Here is a 20,805-nt window from a genome sequence, read left to right on the forward strand (position 1 = left end):
TAAAAAAGTAAAAGTAAAAGGGTACTTCCTAAAGAATTTGCATACTAAAAATCACCCTGCCAGGGCAGCTTGAGAGCAAACAAACAGTTTATGTTTCTTTCCATCAGATGTTTTCTCAGGAGCGGTGGACAGCATCTCCTCAGACCCGAGACACAATCTCCAGCGTTTCCTTTTCAGCCTCCTCAGTGAACCCTGGAGGTTATTTTTGAACCGCTGAGCTCTTTGAGACATATTTATCCATACTGGTTTAATTTCCCCTAGGATGTAGGCTGGTGCTAAAGCCTCCGGGCAGAGCCAGGGTTGCAAGCTCTGACATCCCCTGCCTGTCCCCCCGGGTCGCTGCCGGGGGATATTAGGGGGTAGGTGCCTTCCACACCGTTTCAATAAAACACAGGTCTCAGTGCTGCGGTAGGCACTGCCCGGCCCCATCAGTGCCCCAGTAACACCCACCCGCTTTCTGGGAGCATGGGGCCACGCATATAATTACATCCTTGGTTAATTAACAGGAATTGCCATGGCAGTGATACAGGCATGCAAAGGACTCCTCTTAATATCTTCTTGACCTACAGAGATTTTAAGCGCTTTTGGTTCCTTCTCCTGTCACCTTTTTACTCTTTTGGCCAAAGCGCAAAGGCTGCTGGATGGGCCCCCCCGTTTCCCACCCCCTCTCCCCCCCGAGGGACGGGCGGGCTGCGGAGCGCTCCTGCCGCCGTCACGGGCTCCTGAGAAACAAGCCGAAAACGTGACATGAGAAAAAATACTTTAAAAGAAAATCAAAACTAACTTGGCCGCACTTTCAATAAGCGATCGCGGGGAAACTATTTGTCAGAGGCATGAGGCCCCTCCAGGCCACGAAATGAAGCCATTTCTTGTCTTTGTTCCCCTTCTGCCTATAAAAATTTCTGTAACTCTGAAACCCAGCGACTGCTGCAGTAGCTGGTCCCCATCCCCCAGCTCATCTCCTCCGTCCTTCTGGGGCTTTAATTTCAGGGTCTGGAAGTTTTTCTGTTTCCTGTAGCTAACAAAATGCACATTCCCCCCTTGTAACAGCAGGATCCTATCACGAATTGGGTGATTTTCTTTGAAGGCCAGAAAGGAAGAGCCTTGGTGAGAGAAAGGGTTTTTCCTCATGCCAGCCGGGCTGCGGGCTGCTTGGGAAGCGCAGAGAATGAGCTGGGAGAAGGCCCCTTTGGCCACTCCGTGTCCAGTATGTCACCAAGTTTTTCCCATGGCAGCAAGAAGTGATGGGGACAGACTGGAAAGAAACTGCGGGCAAGAAAGTACGTTTATATCTGCAGCTTCTGGGTAGTTCGCATGAGGCCGAAAGGATCAAGAGGGAAGTTTTGAGTGTGGTTACTTCCCTGAATTTATAACGAGAAAACACATTGAAAACTGACAGAAAGGTTTGGCTGTACAATGGTTTTTCTTTGGTAAGAGCTTTGGCCTGTGAGCAGCGTTAAAGATGCAAAGAAAGGTAATATTTCCTGTGTCTGAAATAACCCGTCTGTACTTCTGGAGAGAACTTTGCTGCAAACGGAGGAGGCTCCGGGCTGTGCAAGCAAACACGGCCTTTGTGGGTGCTTTGTAATACTCATGTGGTGTTCTTTTCAAAGCGTGAGAGGTCAGATGGGAAAAAGAAAAAGGTGTGAGGTGTTTCCAGGCCAGTCTGAGCATGTTCATTCCTTCTCTTCTTAATGAAGAGACTCTGAATCCTGCCTGAAATGTCCGCAGTGCTTTGAATACCACCCCACCCTCGGGAGCAGAGGTGGGGAGCGAGAGCGTTCCCAGGTACACTGATGCTGTGTGGGACCAGGCTGCTGGTGGCTCGATTGTAGGTGGATGCAGATGAAATGTGGAACGCGTGGATCATCGTCGCATTGACATTGACACTCGGCACTGGGGAAAACAGCCCCAGCGCTGCTGCAGCCCCCCGGCTCCTCTTCCTCCTCTTCCTCGCTGCTCCCCATCTCAGCCTGTGGGATGGGGTGGGGGGGACCAGCCCTGATGTCTGCTGGGGGAGGGAGGGGCAGTCCAGCCCTGTCCGGGGCGTGCGGGGCTGTGGGGGACCAGAGGAAACAGCGTTTGCTGCAGATAGTGATGGGAAGGACTGAGATGGGGCTGCTGGTGGAAGGTGGGCTTTGCAAGTGTCAGTGCGGGTGGGATGCAAAAGTAAGTGTGCAACCTGCAGACATGGGCTGAGAGGGATCCAGGGTTTTGCTGTCCTTTCAATCTAAAATAGTGCGAATTTGGTGATGTTCTGGCTGGGTGTCTGCTGCCTGCTGTGTCTGAGCGGGCTGATAAGGGTGTTCCTGGTACTGCAGGAGGGACAGGTCGTGTCTGCTGATGTCCCCAAGGAAAACTGCAGTGCTGCTGAGGTTTAATGTGTTTATAATGGCTCGTAAGGATGTTTGTCTAAGGTAGAGCCTTCATCCTTGTCACTTTAATAATGCAGGTACTAACCCTGCTCTGTTTGCCAGCTCCGTACTAGGGACTGTATTTCTGTGTGTTCAGGGTGTGACAGAGCAGGGACATCTCAATGCTACTGCAGTGCCCGGGCTCCCTCTTTGCTGCTGAAAACACTGGGGGAAAATGAAGATGCTGGGAGTGGTGGAGGGCAGGGGGCTTCGCTCTGAGCCCATCTCCTGGTGGGTGAGGAGCCGGGGGTCCCAAAGCCAAGTGGTGTCTGTCCTGAGCCAACTAGTAAAGCAGATCACCCACCTGAGGGGCTGTCAGGAGAAAAGAATCCCACGCTCTTCATCAAAAAAGGCATTATTTTGTATTTGATAGTTTCTTAAGGATGCTTGTATCAGTCTTTTCGTTAAGACTGTTAAAATGCTTAAGGAATTTTTCTTCATTTGGAACTCCAGTCCTAAAGCTGGTTTGATGTGTCTTTTAAAGATGACTATGATAACAGTGTGTGGATAACAATCTTGAAAACGATTTAGTTTGGGTTGTGTGAAAGAGGAACTGCTGTGGGTCGGCTTCTCGGTCAGCTGCGATGTTCGTTGAAGAATTACAACTCGTACCTGTCCCGAGAGTTGTTCCTCCTGCTGTTAAACAATCCCTTTGGGAATGGCCCGAAACATGCTGGGTGGACTAGGGTTGTTCCTCAGGGATGGGCAGGCCAGCTTAGTTTGTTGTAGGTGAGGGGGAAAGGGAGTTTTCCAAAGAGCTCCTGCCGCTGGACCCCGTGCTGGTGACATTGCTCGCCTCGGTGCTGGCGTGCTGGGGTGAGTTGTAGCCAGGAGCTGTCGGCCCAGTGGGGCAGGGGACAGAGAGGGCAGGAGGTTGTTTTCGGACAGTCTGCACAAGAGCTGGGAGCGCAGCTGCAAATCCTTTACGAGGGTCTCCCAGAGGGTCCGTAGTTGCTCCCAGGAGCCAGCCGAGCCAGTAAGATTTCCAAGACATTAATCAGCATCTTATCTTTTTTCACATGTCTTGATAAACCCTGTACGTGCTTCCCGAGGCTTAGACTTGCAAACCACCACCATTATCTCCAGAACAACAAACCATTCTGGTTTGTTGCGTGCCCCTGTAGCAGACCTGCAGTAGTTAGCATTGCTTGTGACCCCTCAATTGCAAACACAAAGCCATCTCCTCTGCCAGACTGCTCTTCTATCTGCCTGCTATGGCAAAGTCCACGTGTGGACTGGGGTCCTGGTTCTTCGCCATCCCCGTGGCGGTACTGCTTGCAGGGAGGGAGGACCAGCAGCAGTAATTCCCCCTCAGTGTAATGTGAGGAGGCTCCGGCATGGGTGGGTGAAGCAGAAACAATCGGGGTAATTGAGCTGGTTGCTGCTTCTCATTGCACGCCAACGTGTTTACCTTCCAGGAGCTGGAGGCTTTTTGCTCTGGTTCAGCAGTGGCCACATAATCCGGATTCCTCAGATAAATTCCTGCTGTTTCTTAGAGATCTGTGGCTGCTGTTTTAATTGCCTAGAGCTCTGGGCCAGACACAGGACCCTTGTTGCACAAAATCAGCTCCCATGAATGATGCTGTTGTGCATATGTCTCTGAGTTTCTCTTTTCCTCCCTCTTGCCCTCCTCCCTTGGAAGCTGGGGAATTCAGTATTGGTGAAATCCTGCCTGCTGGACTCGTGCAGCTGGCGGCACTGACTCCATCTGCCATTTCGTGTGTGCCAGTTAACTTCTTTCCCTTGATTTTCCTCTTATAAACAAGGATATTGAAGTCATCCTCCTCCTCTCGGCTGGAGCCAGCTTGCTCACTTCGTGCCGGTGCTGACCCTGTGCCGAGACCGGCGCTGGAGCATCCCTGCGGCCCCAGAAGCCATCCTGCGAGAGGCCAGGGCTGGCTTTTGGGACATGCCTCCCCTTCCTCCTGCTTGGCCTCCTGTGGTTGAGCCTGACCTCCTCGCCAGAGGGATGCAGTGGGGGTGAGCTGGGGTCAAGGTGGATGGGGCAAAGGTGGTTCCTGGGTTATCTTCACTGCAGAGCAGTCCTGAAGTGGGCAGGAGGGGAGGAGCAGGCAGCTCCTCTCCCACTTGCTGTTATTAGGGTCTTGAGCAGGATGCCTGATGCCAAATTGGGTTTATGGCCATCTTTATGAATGACACCCCGGTACCCTGCACAGATCCACGTAAAGGCACAAACCCATCTGCGCTGCCGCAGCGAGACCCCCAGCAGGACCCGTGGGGGACTTTGCCGCTTGTAGGTGTGTAGGGGATGCTCTGCAGGGCCTGGGGCTCCTTGTGGGGGTTTCACTGGGGACCCAGAAGTCCGAAGGGCTGTGGTGGCAGCGGTGTGGGTGGCTGCTTTTATAGACGGGGATTGAGAAAAGCGAACAAGTGTTCTGCATTGGGTGGCTGGTCGGAGAAATAAATCAGGCACCCTAAGGTGGGAGAGGGCGGCAAGTGCATGCTGGACCCAGCTCTGACATGGGGTTAGACCCAGAGGAAGCTGGTTCATGTGAAAATGTCGCGGGCTTCTCCTGTTCTCCATCTGTGGCAGCGGAAAAATATGAAACACGAATCACACTTGCGTTAGCAGAGCAAGAGTCCCTTGAGCACATCCTCATGAACAAATTTACCACAGGACACCCACTTCTGGTTTGTTCGCTTCTGCGGTCAGTTTTTATTTATACACCTGAAAGAAAAGTTAGCTTTTTTTTTTTTATTTTCCTGTTTATTTTGGTTGTTGGAAAAAGAGAAGCAGATAATGACCATCTCGGCGCTGCTCAGGATGTGTTCACTGTGGGTGCGTGGGTTTTCCTTTCACAGTGGGTGGCCAGCCGGAGCAAAAATGCTTTTCCCATAGATTCATATTGTTGGATTATTTTTTTTTTTCCTGCTTTAAGTCGTTTGCTCGTTTTGACTTTTCCAGGGTGTTTTCATTCGGCGTGGGGTGTTGCGTGTCGTGGCCAGCAGAGGGCGCCCTTCCCCGCGCAGCTGAAGTTGGGGGGTGGTGTCACGCGTGGGGGATGCGCTGCCGGTGACCGGGGCGGTGCGGGGGCTTTGGGTGCCTTATGGAAAATTGCTGGCGAATCTTATAGCAAATTACCAGTGACGGACCCGCCTATGCCCCCCGCCCCCGGGGCTGGTCCTTCGCAGGGTTTGCAGGTCTGGTGTGACCCGATCAGACGCTGTAGCAGAGCAGAGAGGGGCTCTAAGGATGCTTTTGCCTTTGCAAACTCCTGTCAGCTGAGCCTCAGCTTCGTGCTGGAGCCTGGGGAAGCCCCCCGGGGGTGGATGCACCCCCTTGCTCCCCCCCCCCCCCCCCCCCCCCCCGGCTGGGCAGGATAAGCCACATGTGTCCATAATGCCCTTCACATCTGGAGGTACTCTGTCCTCGGGTACTGGGGAGTGTTTGATCTGGGGAACTGCGCATCCAGCCCAAATAATCGGTCTTTTTCAGCATCAGTATTATTGTCTGAGCTTCCCAGCCCCGGCCGAGGTGTTCAGCGTGCGTCTCTCAGTGTAATCTGTCCCTCAAAAAGAGCCTTCATCTGTAGCTGCCGTGTGACCCAGCCAATTTTCCCGCTGGCCCTCGTCCAGAGCAGGGAAGGGTTTTGAGCTCTGGCAGGCGAGGAGGCAGCGCGGGCAGCAGAAGCCGGGCCGCAGCGCGGGCAGCAGGAACGGATTGCCTGAAAATGTCTTGACCTCAGCTCTGCGGCTTGGGCCGGGCTGCATCTGCATGCTGCTCTCTTGACAGGTAGGGTCAGGATTCAACCCTGCGTTCCCTGTGTGTGTGTGGCCGAGGCGGCTCCGCTCGCTCGGCCCTGTTCGCCTGCTGAGCTCGGGTGCGTTGGGGTCAGCACAGCTCTTCTGAGGTCCCATTTATGGTCACCTTTGAGGACCTGGCCAGGGTTATTCCTTCCAGCCTGTTACGGGAGCTTTCTAGGTTTAGGTCTGGGTGTCCTGAGCAGCCAGTTGACCCCCACCCTCCTTGCTGGAAGGAGGAGGAGGAGGAGGAGGAGGAGGAGGCAGTTCCCCAGCCTATTCACCCTTCCTGGTGTTTTTTCCTAGTATTCAGCCAGCCCAAAAGGGCCTTTGTGGGATTTTTTCCTGTTCCTTCTCAGTGATGCCCTTTGGGCCACCCTAAACAGCCCTTTTCCCCTTGCTGGTGGTGGTTATCCGAGGACTGGGGAGGGCACCTCCAGCCCCCCGGGGTGTGCTCTGGCCGGCAGCCCCAGTTCCTCCATGCCTTGTCCTGCCCAGGAGGGCATCGTGCTCCAGGCTGTTCATCCCTCTGCTTGGCAGCATCTCCGCAGGCAGCATTAACCCCTTTGCTGGGTGCCCCGAGTGAGCACACGCGTGCGCACACGCGCACACTGGGCGCCTTGTGCTGGCGGCGGGGCAGCCCGAAAGCGAGCCTGCCGGCGCTCCGCCATTCCTCGGCAATACACTGGGAACTATTAATATCTCCGGGTGTGAATGTGGCCCATTCATGGGGCGGCGCGGGGGGAGCATGCGGTATGCGCGATTTCTGCTCCTCCCAGCATCCGCCCCGGCAGCGTGGCCTCGGCTTTCCTGGTGCGAGTGGGGTCCGCGTGGGACTGGCTGCTTTGGTCCTGCCCTCTTTGCCGCCTGTTTATAGCTCAGCGTCTCCGGGAGATTTCCTGCCTCTCTGCCCCCACACCCTCCCTGTTCCCGCTTTGCATGAGGAAATGAGTGGAAAATGCTTGAAATCCTCCTCTGAGCTGAGTGATTTTTCCACTGGCCGTCACCGTGCCGCTGGGGCTGGCTGGGCAGTGGTGCTGAGCCCCAGGCGAGCCCATGGCACCATAAAGTGTAGTGAGCTCTGCCCTTAGCCGGCGATGCTCCCCACGCTGGGAATGGTGCCGTGTCTTTCTGCCTCTGTCCCTTTACCACTTATGTGGCCAGAGTGAAATGTCCACTGCGGCTGTCCCCTGGGGTGCTGGCTTGGTGGTCAGCACCCCGAAGCTTTGCATCCATCATCTGTTTCCAGAGGTTTTGCTCCCTCTCCATCCCTTTCTGTCACCCTTCCCCACTCCTGGGGAGCAGCGCTTTGTGGACGTTGGTACTTCTGGGGGTCAAGGCTCGGCTGGGCTCCCGATACCGATACCCCTCCTCCCTTCTGACCCCTGCAGCTCTGCAGCGGGGTCCCCACAGTCTCCATCGCTCCTTTGTTGTAGCGGCCCTCCACTGATCTCCACCAGCACAGATCAACAGCTGCTCCCTTTGCCATGGCTGATGGCGGGGGTGGCACCGGCTGCTTGCTCTCCAGCAGCAGGAGGAGCCCTTGCCCCCCCCACCCCCCCTCCCGTTCCCTGGCTGGCGAGAGGCTCCCTTGCACAAAGATGTATGAAGACTTTCAAGTCAACAACGGCCTCATTGAGAGGCGTGTTGCCGAGAGCCCCTTCCTCCAGAGGCGAAGGCTGTGTGGTGTGCAGGCGGCTCAGTTGAGGGGCTGCAGCGGGGGGGGGGGCAGAGGCAGTCGGGAGGTTGGTGGGAGGAGGGTCAGGAGCTTGGGGCTGGGGAAGGAAGGAAGGAGATGTGCATCAAAAGTGTCCCAGACTACGAAAACAATGGAAAAACCCTCAGTTGTTTTTTTTTTTAACTTGATCCTCACATGTTAGGGTACTTGGGGAATCATCCAACCAGTAATTTCAAGAGAAAAGCTGGTTGGTGGCATCCCTGTGGCGTACCTGGTCTCTCTCCTGCTTTTCTGGCCATCCCATGCCAAATCACTGCCTGCCTCTCCTTGCGTTGCTGCTGTGCTCTGTGTGTGTGCCCTCAAGACTCTTGCCCAGTGCCCCATCATCTCTCTCACACTCTGCCTCCTCTCTGCTCCTTCCACACTCAGGCTGGTGCTTCCTGACCTCCATCCCTTTTGCCTCCTGTTTTTCACCAAAAAATTCCTCCTTCAAGTCTACTTTAAACACTGGTAGTTTGTTTTGTTTTGTTTTTTTTTCCTTTTAGCCCCTCTATTCCAGACCCTATCCCCCATTTTTTTTCTTCACCCTCTTGTCTGTGGCTGGTTCCATCTGACATGACGTGGGTCTGGGATCCAGGTAGTGAGATGTGTGTGCCATGGAGAGGATCTTCCTCACCCTGTGCTGTTGGAGGAGTAACTACTGAGCAAGAAAATCCCCTGCAGCATGAGGGGGATTTTCGGGAAACAAGTCCTGCAGGAGCAGCCTCTCTGCTCCTCTCGGTGCCTTGCTGCCGCTCGCACCCCTGCTTTTACCACCTGCTTGGTCTGATGGGCAGGGAGAGGTAAGGGACAGCCAGGCATCTGTCTAAAACCTGTCCTGGGACTCGTCTTTGGGGGCGGGAACGGCCCGAGAGACCCTCATGCACGCTGAGCCCAGTGGGGGAGGTTGCAGCTGTTTGGTGTCCCTGTCCTGGAGCCCCAAAAGCCCATGGTCCGGCGTGCTCGCAGCGAAGCCGGGGCCAGGACAGGCCCTGCAGTTGCCGCTGCCGATCTGGAAGCGGAGGGAGGGAGACGGGCGGACGGAGGGGACCCGGGGGCAGCGCGAAGGGGCACTGCGGGACACGGACGGGGGTGTGGGACGGTGCTGGGTTTCACACGCGTGTCGTGACAACCCCTTCCCCTGGCTGCAGCCGATGCGGCTCCAGGGTTTGGCTCACCCCTGCGGGCGTGACAGCCCGGAGCGGGGGACCAGCGCCGCGCTCCCTCTCGGCTCTGGGGCGCTGCTGCGGGGGGTGCTGAGCCGGGGTGTCCCTCGCGGGGTGCTGCTCCGCGGGACGGCTCTGCGCAGCCGGGGGCGGCGGGGTACGGGGCTGCCGGGGGGGGGGAGCGGGGCGGGCGGCGGGCGGGTCCCGGGGGCGGTGGGCGGAGCGGGCGGTCACGTCCTCCCCCCCCTTCCCCCGCCGCAGCCCCGCACCTGCCGCCGCGCTCACACCGACAACGGCCGGAGCCGCGGCTGGCACTACCCCGAGCCCGCCCGCTGCCCGCGGCGGCGCCGGGGCAGAGGGGTCCTCCACATATCCCCCCCACCCCTTCTTCCTCCTCCTCCTCCTCCTCCTCCTTCTCCGCTCGCCGGGACTTGGCCGTTCCCCCCCGGGAAACGCGGTTTAGACGGAGGCGCAGCACAGCCTGAAGGTAAATCAGAAACCTGCGGTTCCCCTGGGCGCCTGCGGTTGTGTGGCTCTGTGTGTGTGTGCGTGTGTTGAGGTGGGGGTGGGGGGGGTGAGGGGTGAGGAGGAGGCGGATTTCGGAAGACAGCGCTAAGTGCGGCTCCGGAGGATGCTGCTCAGGCCACGCTGCCAGATGGAGCCGCTTCCAGCAGCAGGAAAACGCGGTGAGGTGGGTTATCTGATGGTCGGCACCGGGTATCCGCCTGTGCCGATAGACGCGGGGCCGGTGCGAGGTGGCTGTTGCTGCAGCCGGGGAGGAGGAGAAGCTCGGAGCTGGTACACGTTTCCTGACACACTCGAGCTGTTACCGGATCCCCGTTATGCCCAGGGTGAGTCACGGCAGCGCGTGCGTGGGGCGAGAGGCCGCAGGCTGCTTCCATTGGAGTTGCCGGCTTCGGCGGGTGAGGCTGGCTGGATCCTTCTGCGTCCGACCTGTTCCCTGCCAGCAGTGCCATTGCTAAACTCCCGGGGGGATGCGAACGGGCTGGCTGCGGGTTTTGGACTGATCAGATTTTCTCAGGGCTGCTCTTCACCCTTCCTCTAGCAGGGATTGCTGATGATTAAATCAGTGGCTGGAAATGCACAGATTTGCTGCCTGATCCAGAGAGCCAGTGAGTTCATGGAAAAATTGCGTTGACGTCACGAGGCTGCGGATCAGGCCCTTGCGCTATGGCAGGGGGAGGCCGGACTCCACGTTCTGGCTTTTGGCACTGTGGGCACATGTTTCCAGTCCATCATCTCTTTTGGAGACCTTTGTTTTTGGTAGAAACAGATGGGTTTGCTGTGCGTACGTGGTTTGTCACGTGAACTAGCAGTAATTTGTCAGACCGTGCTGCCAAGGTGAGAGGCTGTTTTTTCAGGGGCTGTTTGATCGTGGCTAACTTAAACACCAGCTCTTTGTGCGTTTGGTTTTGTGGTTTGTTTGGAACGGCTCCTTGGAGCGGAGGGCAGAGGAGCTGCCTCTTTTAAAGACCCTGGTACAGCCCCAGGATGTCAGAGCGCATATCGTGATGTTATTGGCAGAAGTCTGCGTTCTTTTCCGTGGGCATATTTGGATTCTTATCAATGAATGTGCGTTTTTCTGTTTACATTTTAACTGAAACATGGTTAAGAGAGGTAGCAGTGCCGCTGGAGCAGGCGCAGCAGCCCCTCGCTGCTCTCCGCACGCCTGTGCCAGCGGGGTCTGCTCCTCGCAGTGAGCCCGGCAGGGAGCGCGGCTCAGCTCAAACCCCGTCAGCCTCTCTCCATTCTTGCAGAGAAAAAATCAGCTCCCACCCTTATGCCAGAAGCTTGTCAGTAATTTCTCTGTGTGGTGAAGCGTCACATCCCAGTGCAGAGCAGGTATCGAACCGGGCTTCTGAGGAGGTGCTCGCATTCGCTTCATGTACTTGTGCTTCCTCACAGAAATACTTTTCTAATAAAAGACTGACTGAATAAATCCGATCATGCTTCTGTTAAGCATTCCTTGTCTGCATTGCCTCAAGTGTCCAAACCTGAGCGTAGACATGGGACAGGCTGCCAGCAATTTAGTTTCATAAGAGAACAAAATGTGGTTATGCCTAAGGGCACTTCAGTACTTCCCCTCGTTTTTTGTACTAATTTCAAAAAGATTTCAAACTCAATTGAAGTCAAGCAGGGGAAAGAAAGGTTGCCCTTTCCCTGAGGGTGTAGCAGGGGTTGCTGCGTGGCTCTGCAGCCAAGGCACGAGCTGACCAGCCGGCCAGCACTGAGCCCTGCGGGCGCTGCGGGTGCTGCTGGGGGCAGGTTGCCTGGCCCCTCTGTGCCGCAGCGGAGCCCAGTGGCCCCGGCTTCGCTCTCCTGGGGAACCGGGAAAATCGTCCCCTGGTAGAGAGGAGAACCGAGTCTCTGTCCTCATGGTGGGCATTCCTTTAAGAGCCCAAGACAGCGTGCCCGTTGCAGGAGTTTGCAGAGTTGAATTTGCATCTTGCATGCTTTTGGAAGGGCTTTTGTATTCAGGTGGATGTGGGAGGTTAATCCTGCGAATATCGGCGGCATGCCGGCAGCGAGGCCGCGGGGGAAGGAAATGCTTCCCGGTGCGGTGGCTGCGGCGGCAGCTGTGTGGGGACCTGGGGAGGGTCCCACAGGACGGCAGAACCTCTGCCCTGCTCCAGGGCTCATCTCCCCAGCCCAGCAGTGCATCCCATAACACGGGTATCTTCTTCAATCTCTGCCAGCCTGATAACAGAGACGTTGCTCCATCCCTCTGCCCACCAGATTTGGTGAAACGTATTGGGAGAGCCCAGGAATGAAAGCTGAGCAGGTTTCGTGGGTGTAAAAGGCTTTTGGGGGTAGCATGTGGGCTGCAAAGGCTGGGATGCCATTGCTCTTGCCAGACCTCCTCTCCCTCGCCATGCCCATGCCAGTCCTGCGGCAGCAGCATCACTCTGCGGCGAGTGGAACCTCCTGGAGTAGCAACACCCCGAACCGTGGATGCTGTCGGCACTGCCCGGGGTGAGCTGAAGCACGAGTGGTGGTGGAGACGTCTGCGTGGAATTTGGGTCTTCTCGTTTCTCAACTTTCCTTCATCCGCATGCTCTTCCAGCCCCGCCAGGAAGCACGAGGGAGGTGTTCCGCTGGAGGTACTGCTGGAAGAAAGGCCATGCTGGAAAGTTGCCAGAGCCTCCCCGGGGCCGGTGGCCAGCGCTGGTGCGGAGGAGCCATTGGTTAACCTTTGCGCCCAGCTCCCGCGCACTCCGGAGAGGACCGGCAGCGGTGGCGGCGGCAGCGCGCGGCCACATTCCAGCAAGGCCGGGGGTCTCCCGCCCAGTTAATGATTGAGCCACAATAACCCTTCTTGTGCGAGCCCTTCTGAAAGTCACCTCCGGATAATTATATTAACTTTTCCAGGCTGCCAGGGCTGGGCGCAAAATTTTAAAGAGACAGGGTCTTTTCCTACATTTTCAGCAAGAAGTTCGGTTTTAGGCGCAGGAAGCGATGGCTTGCCGGTTTTTGTTGTCTCATTTTGCTCTCTGGTTAATTTGGCGGTTTATTTGCACGGTTCTGCACTAGGGGCTGTCGGAAGCGCTTGGCCTCACGCTGCCCCGCTCCGTGCTCGTCCCATCTCTGCCGGGTGCTCCCCTGGGGGTCACCCTGAATGCCAACCCTGAGCCTGTGGGATGCGGCTCCCGCGGGGTGCCAGGGCATCCGGCCCCCGTCTCTGGTTGCTGAGGTGTGATGCCCGCGGGCGGGTGTCTCGCCAGCCGCCTGCTCTTCCCTCTGCTGCTCAGTTAATGATCGACAGGGTCCCCGCGCCACGTGGGCACGCTCGCCCAGCGCGCAGCGGCGGAGCTGTTTGTCGAGCCAGTTGAAGGATCCCTTATCAGAAAAGGGCACTTGTCACCCGGTGCCAGTTACAGGCGGAGTAAACGTTAACGGCTGGCGCTGGGAGTGGGCAATGACAAGCGTAGCGGCTTGGGGGCCTTCCCCAGGGGGCTCAGCCGTTTCCTATCCCACTGGACAGAAGCACGTTGCCAGCTTGAGTTCCTTGTGCTGTCCCATGGCCGAGCTCAGCCATCCCCTTCTGTGGCTTCCCCATTGTCCATCTCATGGGTCCCACTGAGATGTCCTGGTGTGTGTCACAGATTGCTGCCGCTGGTCAGGGGGAGCTCTGGGGCACCAAAACCTGCTGGCCAGGCAGGGCCAGGATGCTGTTTGGTGTCACACCTCGTGTACGTGCGACACAGCCGCTGAGGTGTGGGCTGGTCCCTAGCAGAGTCCCGGTGAGCTGGGTCCGGCAGCCGTGCGGGGTTTGGGAGCGAAACCAGCAGGAAAACGCTCGCTGCGGCGACTGCCATTGCTGTGCTGGGTGCAGGGGAGGCAGCGGGAGCTCGGGGCAGTCACCGGGATGGATGTAATGTCAGCCTCAGGTCTGCTGATGTGTGTGGGGGGTGGCAGCTGGAGGGGGGGTGGCAGCTGGGGGCTGAGCCCCGCAGCAGCAGAGTGGGGGGGACCCGCTCAGCCTCATCTGACGCCGGCTCTGTCCCTGCCGGGCTGCCTGCCTTGGGGGACACAGGTGGAGGTGCATGGTGTCACATGCACGGTGTCACATCCCAGGGTGCTGCAGGAGGGGATGAGCCTTCAGTGGGGTGTGCTTGTGCTCTGCCATTTTTTTGCCCCCTCCAACTATCCAATGTGGCAGGAGTGCCCGGGGCTGATGGAATGGTCAGGATAACTCCCAGGAGGGCAGCGCGGTCCCAGGATCAACATCTGGATTTCCATGCACCCCGCAGCCAAGGTATGGGCCTCCCGTTGCTTAATTGGGATCAGGAACTCGTCGGCTCCTCCCGGGATGGCACGCCGCTGAACCCAAGGGGCCCAGCGCACCGGAGCCCGGGTGTGCCGGGGGATTTCCTGCCCTTTATCTGCGAGCGAAAGAAAAGCATCTGACTGCAACATGCGCACGCCGGGCCAGCGGAGGGCCTGCGCCTCCTGGGCCGGTCACTAGCTCCCTGCGCCCCGCGGGAGCGGGCGGCAATGCCTGTGCTCACAGCTCGCTGGGGCATGAGTGATGGATGCCGCTAGTTCGGGGTCGTGGTGGGCTCCACGCCGCCGGCGCTGCCTGTGCAGGCGTGCACGGGTGGCAGCGGGACAGGGCGCTTCTGTCTTTTGCAAAGGTACATGATGGGGTTTCTATTCTCCCTCTCTTTTCCAACTTCCCCCCTCCTCCATGAATTTTACAAGTGTATTTCCACTGCTGTCAAGGGCACAAGTTCAGTTTCTGAATGCCCTTTTGTCTGGTGCAGCACGGAGGAGTCACGCTCTCTCCCCCTTCCTTCTAGAAATGGCAAAAGAACGCATCTACCGCACCCCTCGCCGGGTGCTGCCGCCGCCGCGTGTTTTGGGGGGACGAGGTCGAACCGACGGCCCCACAGCAGGCTGCCAGCCGGGAACCAGGCATGTGGGGAGCCGGGGCAGTAAATCTGCAGGCGGGGAGGGACCCGTCCCGGAGCCGCAAGCCGCAAGCCTCCCGTGCGACTGCGGGCTGTGCAGGGCTGACGCAGAGGGACGACTTGCCCCCCTTCCATCCCCTTGTCACCCCGCCAGGGACCCGTGCCTGCAGAGTGGGGTTGGTGTCAGCTGGCAGCTCAGCCTGGGGCTGGGGGAGGATGTGCAGGCAGAGAGGACAAGAAAGAGCATTTAAAGAAAAAAGGAATTAAAAAAAAAAGGGGGGGGGAGGGCTGAAGAGGAGAGGGCTTTGGTGCAAGCGCTGGGCTAAAGGCTGGGCTTGGGGCAGGCTGGGGAGGGAGCTGGAAGCGGTTCCTGGGGCTGCAGGAGGAGGTTTGCTGGGGGGGGCTGGTGAGGGGGGACTGGGGGTTCATTCCCTCTCTGTGCTCGGCGAAACTGGAAATGGCCACGGGCAGAGGCAGGCGGAGGTGTCACAAGGCTGTGGGACAGTGACGCTCAGCGGTGACTCAGAGCGCACTTGACCTGGTTTCATGATGAAAATTCCCAGTGTCATTGGGCAAGAGCGGGACGTCTGGGCAGTCAGGGCCAGTGTTTCAGCTTCGCTTTCCTGGGCAGAGAATTGCCCCATGGCCACTGCACCCCTTCCTGAGCAAACCTCCTGGGAACACTGTCCCCTGGTGTGAGCCACTGGCACGAGCCTCCCAGACACGGGCACGCACCGGCTGGGCTGGACATCAACGTTGTATGATTTCTCCTGGCGTGAAGTCCTGGGAGATGTGGCGGTGTCTCAGGAGCATCAAGAATTTAGGAAGCAGTAGTTCTCCTCAGTTAAAAATAGTGGGCTTTGGGGGGGAGGGGGGGGAAGAAAGAGGTTTGAAGGACCTAAGCACACCTGAGATTGTGTATATGAGAAGACAGGTCATCACTACCTGCTGTGTGCCGGGGTACCCCTTTGCCCTGCCCAGGTCCCCTCGGCCCCCTCCTATTCCCCTCCAGCCCAGGGAGCCTCCCCCTGCCGATGGGAGACCGAACGTTGGCGTGATGGGCAATGGCAGAATCCGCGTGTCCCTAGCAGCGGTTTATCTCCTTTTTGTTTCATTCAGCATCCTTGAGCCCATCTCCAAATCTTTTTATCATCCATTACAAATGTTTCTGATCCTAGTCTTTTGTTGCTGATTAGGAGCAGGGCGGGTTTCTTGTCCGACAGTTCCATGGCATCATTAGCTTCTGTGGCGCATAGTTCTCTGCCTGCAGGCCAGCACAGCAGCGCTGTTTGGGAACTGCAGAGGGATACCTGTGCATCAGCTGTGTGCCTTCCTGGGGTCTCCTCCTGTCAGAAGGACGGATGAGTGCTGTGTGGTGCCCATCCTGTAACAGGACTGGCGGTCTGACAACAGGGCTGCAGAAATTCACCTGAAGCCTAAATCAGTGATTTACAAGTGCTGCTGTAGGACGTCGCAGCTTTTCCTCCCTGGCTGCTCGCACCATCCGGTGGGAGTTTCTGTGCCGTGGCAGAGGCACCCCAGCACGGCAGGGAGTCCGTGGCCGGCGAGGGTACCTGCCGTTGAGGTGCCGGAGCTGCTCCGCCGAGGTGCAGGGTGTGCCCTGCCAGCCTGGCAGCGCGGCTGCTGGGATGCTGCGGACACGGGACCAAGCGGGTAGGGATGCGGCAGCGGTGCCAGCATCCCAAATCCCCTTGGCCGCCTGCTCGGGCATCAGTCGGGGCTGACACCGCTGCTCCCCATCCCTGAAGGCTGAGGGAGGTGAAACCCGGTGCTGCCGGCAGCAGTGATAAGCGCACGCAGCCGTTTTGCTGTGAAGCCTGTTCGAGTTTAGATGTGCTTTTGTTGTCCCAGTACAAGGTATAGCAGGCACTGTGCCCTGGTGGGAGTGCTCGGGGCTCCCCTGGTTTGTCCGGCCGGGGCTGTGCTCCCGGCACGCGCCTCTCTGCATTTCACATTGCTGCAGACTTCAGCTGCTGGGGGCGTCCGTCCTCAAAACTGCCAAGATCAGCCGGACGGGACATCTGCTGGGCCTGCTGCATGATTTGCTCTTCCTTAACACCTTCCATGTGGACATCTCCAGAGGCTTTAGATACCAAAATGCTTACTTCATCACTGGAGTTCCTTGCACAGCTTGTCTCAGCAGAGCCAGAGGAACAAGACTGCTCTCTTGGACCCTGCTTGGCCGTTGCAGAAGTGTTCTTCACCTACAGAGCTCTCCAAAGCACTTGTTACTGCTCTCCAGGATAACCGCCAGCTCATGCAGGCTCTCCTCCTGCAGGGATCAGGGCTGTTCGCGCTGGATACCTCAATACTGAGGCAAAAAATCACAGACTGAGCCAAAATCGCATCTCTTCTCGGGAGGCAGGCGTGATCTCCTGCTGAACCCTTGACTTATCCTCCGGATGGGCACTTGCCTTCCAGCCAAGCGGAGACTGACCCCGCTGCTTTCCTTTCCCACGCCCGGGGCCTGCACACACCTCTGCAGCACGGCTTTCCCAGTGCTGCTGCTGTTTGGGGGGGAGGGAAAGAAAAAAGAAAAAAGAAAAGAAAAAAAAAAAAGGCAAGTATTTTAGGCATTTTGCAGCAGCAGCTGAATTGTATCAAACTACTTTGTGCATCTGAGACATAAAGCCCTGAGTATACATTTTTTAAGGGGCACGTTTAGGGAGGCGTTGCGGTCCGGTGACAAGGGAAGTGATTTTGCGAACGCAGGGAGCTGAGCTGCGCTCTTGGCTTTGCCTCAGGTTTCTCTTCTGTAGAAGAGAGATAACAGAATTGCCTTCTCTCTAGATAAGTTTGTGACCTGTGAACAGGCGGGGACGCTACTGAATCCTGCTACCAAGTTTTATGTATTGGTCCTGCCCCGTTACTGTTCCTCTCCAGCAGCCCTGGCTGTGCCCGTGCCCACGGCAGCGCCCGTGCCACCACACCAGCGCATTGGTTGGAGGGTTCTCCTTGGATGCCAGATGCTCCATTGGCTGCGGTGCTGCCTGGGGTCCCCAGGAGGGACCGGGAGGGTGGGCTGCTTACTTTGGAGCCTCCTTGACCGACTGTTTTGAGACAGCTGCCTCTCTGTGTCCTGGATTTCTTCTCGTCTTTCTTTCTTGCATTTGGTGTAGGGATGTTGGTATGAAACCAGCGGTTGTACTTCCGAAGCCTCCATATGTCGCTTTGCTCCCAGCCCAGCCGGAGCAGTGCCCAGGGCAGGAGCTGCTGGGTTTTGGGGCTGGCATTGCCGGGGCTTTGCGGGCTGTCCCGGCACACGCCGCTTTGCCTTTCTCATTGCTGCTTTCCAATGGCAGTTTGTTTCCACGTGGGAACACCATCCCTGCCCTCTGCGGGAAGCTCGGGAACCGCATTTCCAGCTGCAGAACGGCACAGCGCACCTCCTCGGGGAGCCGTGGGTGAGGTGGGACTAACGCACCCCACTGGAGGGCTCTGGGAGAAGGGGTCGGGGTGGGGAGGGGGAGGCGCGGGTGCAGCCCCCGGCCCCGGCCGCCGCAGCTGCACGGGGCCACATGGGACCTCCGGTAATGCGAACAACTGTGCGAGTTCCTCCTCTGCCCGGCAGCTTTGGGAACAGAGCCTGCGTTTATCCAAAATTAAGGGTGGGTCCCAGGCTATGAGCCCGGTTTTGAGGGTTCGGGGCTTTCCTTTTCAGAAAGAGAGTTTGCACGTGGATTATGGATTTTTGGCCCATTTTTGCTCAAGACCTGGTGATGGTGCAAGGAGACCTCTGGCAGGCGGCTCCTCTCGCATCGCCCATCCGGAGCACAGACACCTGGAAACCCCCTGAGGGCCTGAGGCGTGCGGGTGGCTGAGTTTGCAGCAGGGACTGAAAGGGTTAAAGCTGCTTTGCAGTGTGATTTTTTTTTTTTTTTAAAGAAAACAAAACAACAACAAAAAAAAGCGCCATTTCCTCCATGTCCAGAGACAAGTTTATTTTCTGGGCATTCTTCGGGACTCAGGGAGGTGCCTTTTCTTTAAGGCATTTCCTGTAAGCAAGTTTATATTTGGACTGGGGAGGGTGGGGAGAGGAGGTGGGTGCTGGGGAGGGGTCCGGCAGCCTGAGCAGTGACCTCAGCTTTTGGCTGCTTGTCCCAAATTGTTCGAGGTGGCAGCTGCGGGAGCCGTGGTGGCCATGGGACGGGCGGCTGTTGGAGCGGGGACAGGGACCCCGGGGCTTCAGGGACCCGAAACACCCGTTTGCACAGATGGGTGAGAGCAAACAGAAGGACGTGAAGCTCTTGGTGGCACAACCAGCCCTGATTGACATTAAAGCTTCAGTCTTTAAAAATAAGAGCAAAATCCTGTTACCAAGCCCTGCCTTTGCAATCCCCCGCGTTGTTCCTGTGGCTGGGTTGCCCCCTCGGCGCGGTTCGGAGCCAGGGGCTAGCGGCCAGCGCGGGGGGGCCCTGCAGAGCAGATGGCCGAGCGGGTGCACTGTGTTCCTCTGCAAAATGGAGTTACAGTGCCAGGGGGATTATCTGCTCCGGGCTGTCCTCATGGGTGCCGTGCCGTGGCGTGCCATGGCATGCCGCCCTGGCCGCTGTGGTGCGGCTGAACCGCGGGGTGATCTGCCCGGCATGGGCTGGCTGCTCCCCCCGGCTCGCGGGGTGATGGAGAGTGAGGGCTGTTTATTCCTTCGTCTGTAAAAACCATTAGAGAGGAACTGTGTGCTCTGGAAAAAGGAAGGTGCCCCCAGCCGGGGAGCGCTGTTTGGGGTAAGGACTCGAGTCAGCCGCGCTGCTCGGGCGGTAGCTCTGGTGGGGATTCGCGTTGTGCTGGGTCAGAGCGCAGGAGCTGAGGAGCTGTTGTGTTTGGGTTCCCTCTCATTGCTTCTCCCTGCTAAGTCGTGACCTGCTAAGGCACTGTTAAGTCCTTCTCTAATGTGTTTTCAGGTTAGCATTAGGAATTTAAGGAGTAGGCAGGTTTATCTTCGCCGTACTTCAGCACTGCTAACGCCAGAAAACTCTTTGCCTGAGAAGTGGTCAATGCCAAGAAAAGTTGACCTGTCGACCCACTGCACCCTTTAAGACCAGCCCTTCCATTACCTTTAAGATGATGAAGATAAGTGCTGCTGGACCCCAAATTCTGAGGCTCGCGATTGACCGCCTCTATCTAATTCTATTCGCTCCCTCAGGATGGCTTTGATTTCTGTTGAAAACAACAAAAAAAACCCCAACCTATCAAGCACAGTAATATGTAAGATCATCAAAATTTACTGTGCTCTTGATGTCTGTAGTGCCGCGTTAACTCTTTTTCCCCACTGATATTTGATCAGACCTTTATTCTTGTGCAAAGTCCTGGGAGCCCCGCTGCCCCCGGGTGAGACGCAGCAGGCTGGGCTCACCTCGGAGGCGGCGCCGTGGTTCAGGCAATTCTCCCATTGTTCCCCATGCCAAGTTTCTTCTCCCCCATTTTGTTTTCTTTTTATTACTGCGATTTCCTAACATCGGAAGAGGCGAGTTATGAAACTGGAGTTATCCAAACACGTCTTGTTTGAAGATAGCGTTTCATCCAGCAGATGCGGCTTCCTGCTCTGTAAATGGTTTTCATTGTTTCGCGTTGGCTCCTGGCCCCGTCTCTGCCGGGGCCACTGGTAAGCGTCGCTCACCTCTGGCAACCTGAAGAGCGGTGGTCCCAGCCACGAAATGCTGCTGGCCATGAGTCGAAGTGAAACTGCGGAACTGGGAACGCTGGTATTCTGTAGATGTCCTCCCAAAGCATTTGGGAGGCTCACCGGAGGCTGCCTCTTTGCACGGGTTAACAAGGCAGTACGCCCGCCGTGAGGCTGCTGCTGGGGTGCTGGCTCGGTTGGCCGCTGCTCCAGCGAGGGATGCTCAGGTTTTCCAGTACGTGTCCACTCTTCCAACAAGACTGTCTGGTGGGGCCAGTTGGTGCCACTTCTGCTCGAACACACGCCAAGCCAAAATGCTCCAAATACCCACCTTGCTGATATTTGCGTGTGGGATCCCGTACGTTTGAACGGGATTCAGACCGTGGCCAGATGCCCACTGTTGAAGTAGAGACAAGACGCAGCACAGAGAGCAGTTAGAAAATACGGCACTGGTATCAGCACCGCTCTTTCACACTTCAGTTGCAAACGGGGATTGTCTTGTTCTGGGCCGTGTACAAAGATGGTCGGATGGTTGACATCCAGATTGTAAAAGAGGAAGGAAGCAGGGAAGGTAAATAAAATAAGGTGGTGCTGGTCCGTGTGATGAGGATTATTCCCAGCACAAAAGAAACTGCATAATTTTTAAGTCTTTTGTAGGAACTGCAGAGAGAGA

The 20,805-nt window shown here is 57.1% G+C and overlaps 1 protein-coding gene across 3 annotated transcripts in view; it reads left to right on the plus strand.

The window, feature by feature from the left end:
• Positions 1-20,805, plus strand: part of STARD8 (StAR related lipid transfer domain containing 8) — a 76,802-nt gene that overhangs the window by 19,909 nt on the left and 36,088 nt on the right. The window contains exon 1 of one of the 3 annotated variants that reach the window (XM_082488428.1): positions 9,360-9,546. The exons of the other annotated variants lie outside the window; for them this stretch is intronic. The gene's annotated coding sequence lies outside the window, so the exon portion shown is untranslated. Of the gene's footprint in view, positions 1-9,359; positions 9,547-20,805 lie in introns of those variants that run through there. 3 annotated transcript variants of the gene reach the window in all.

The sequence above is a fragment of the Vanellus vanellus genome (assembly GCF_965231255.1).
Source record: "Vanellus vanellus genome assembly, chromosome: 10".
Classification (NCBI taxonomy): domain Eukaryota; kingdom Metazoa; phylum Chordata; class Aves; order Charadriiformes; family Charadriidae; genus Vanellus; species Vanellus vanellus.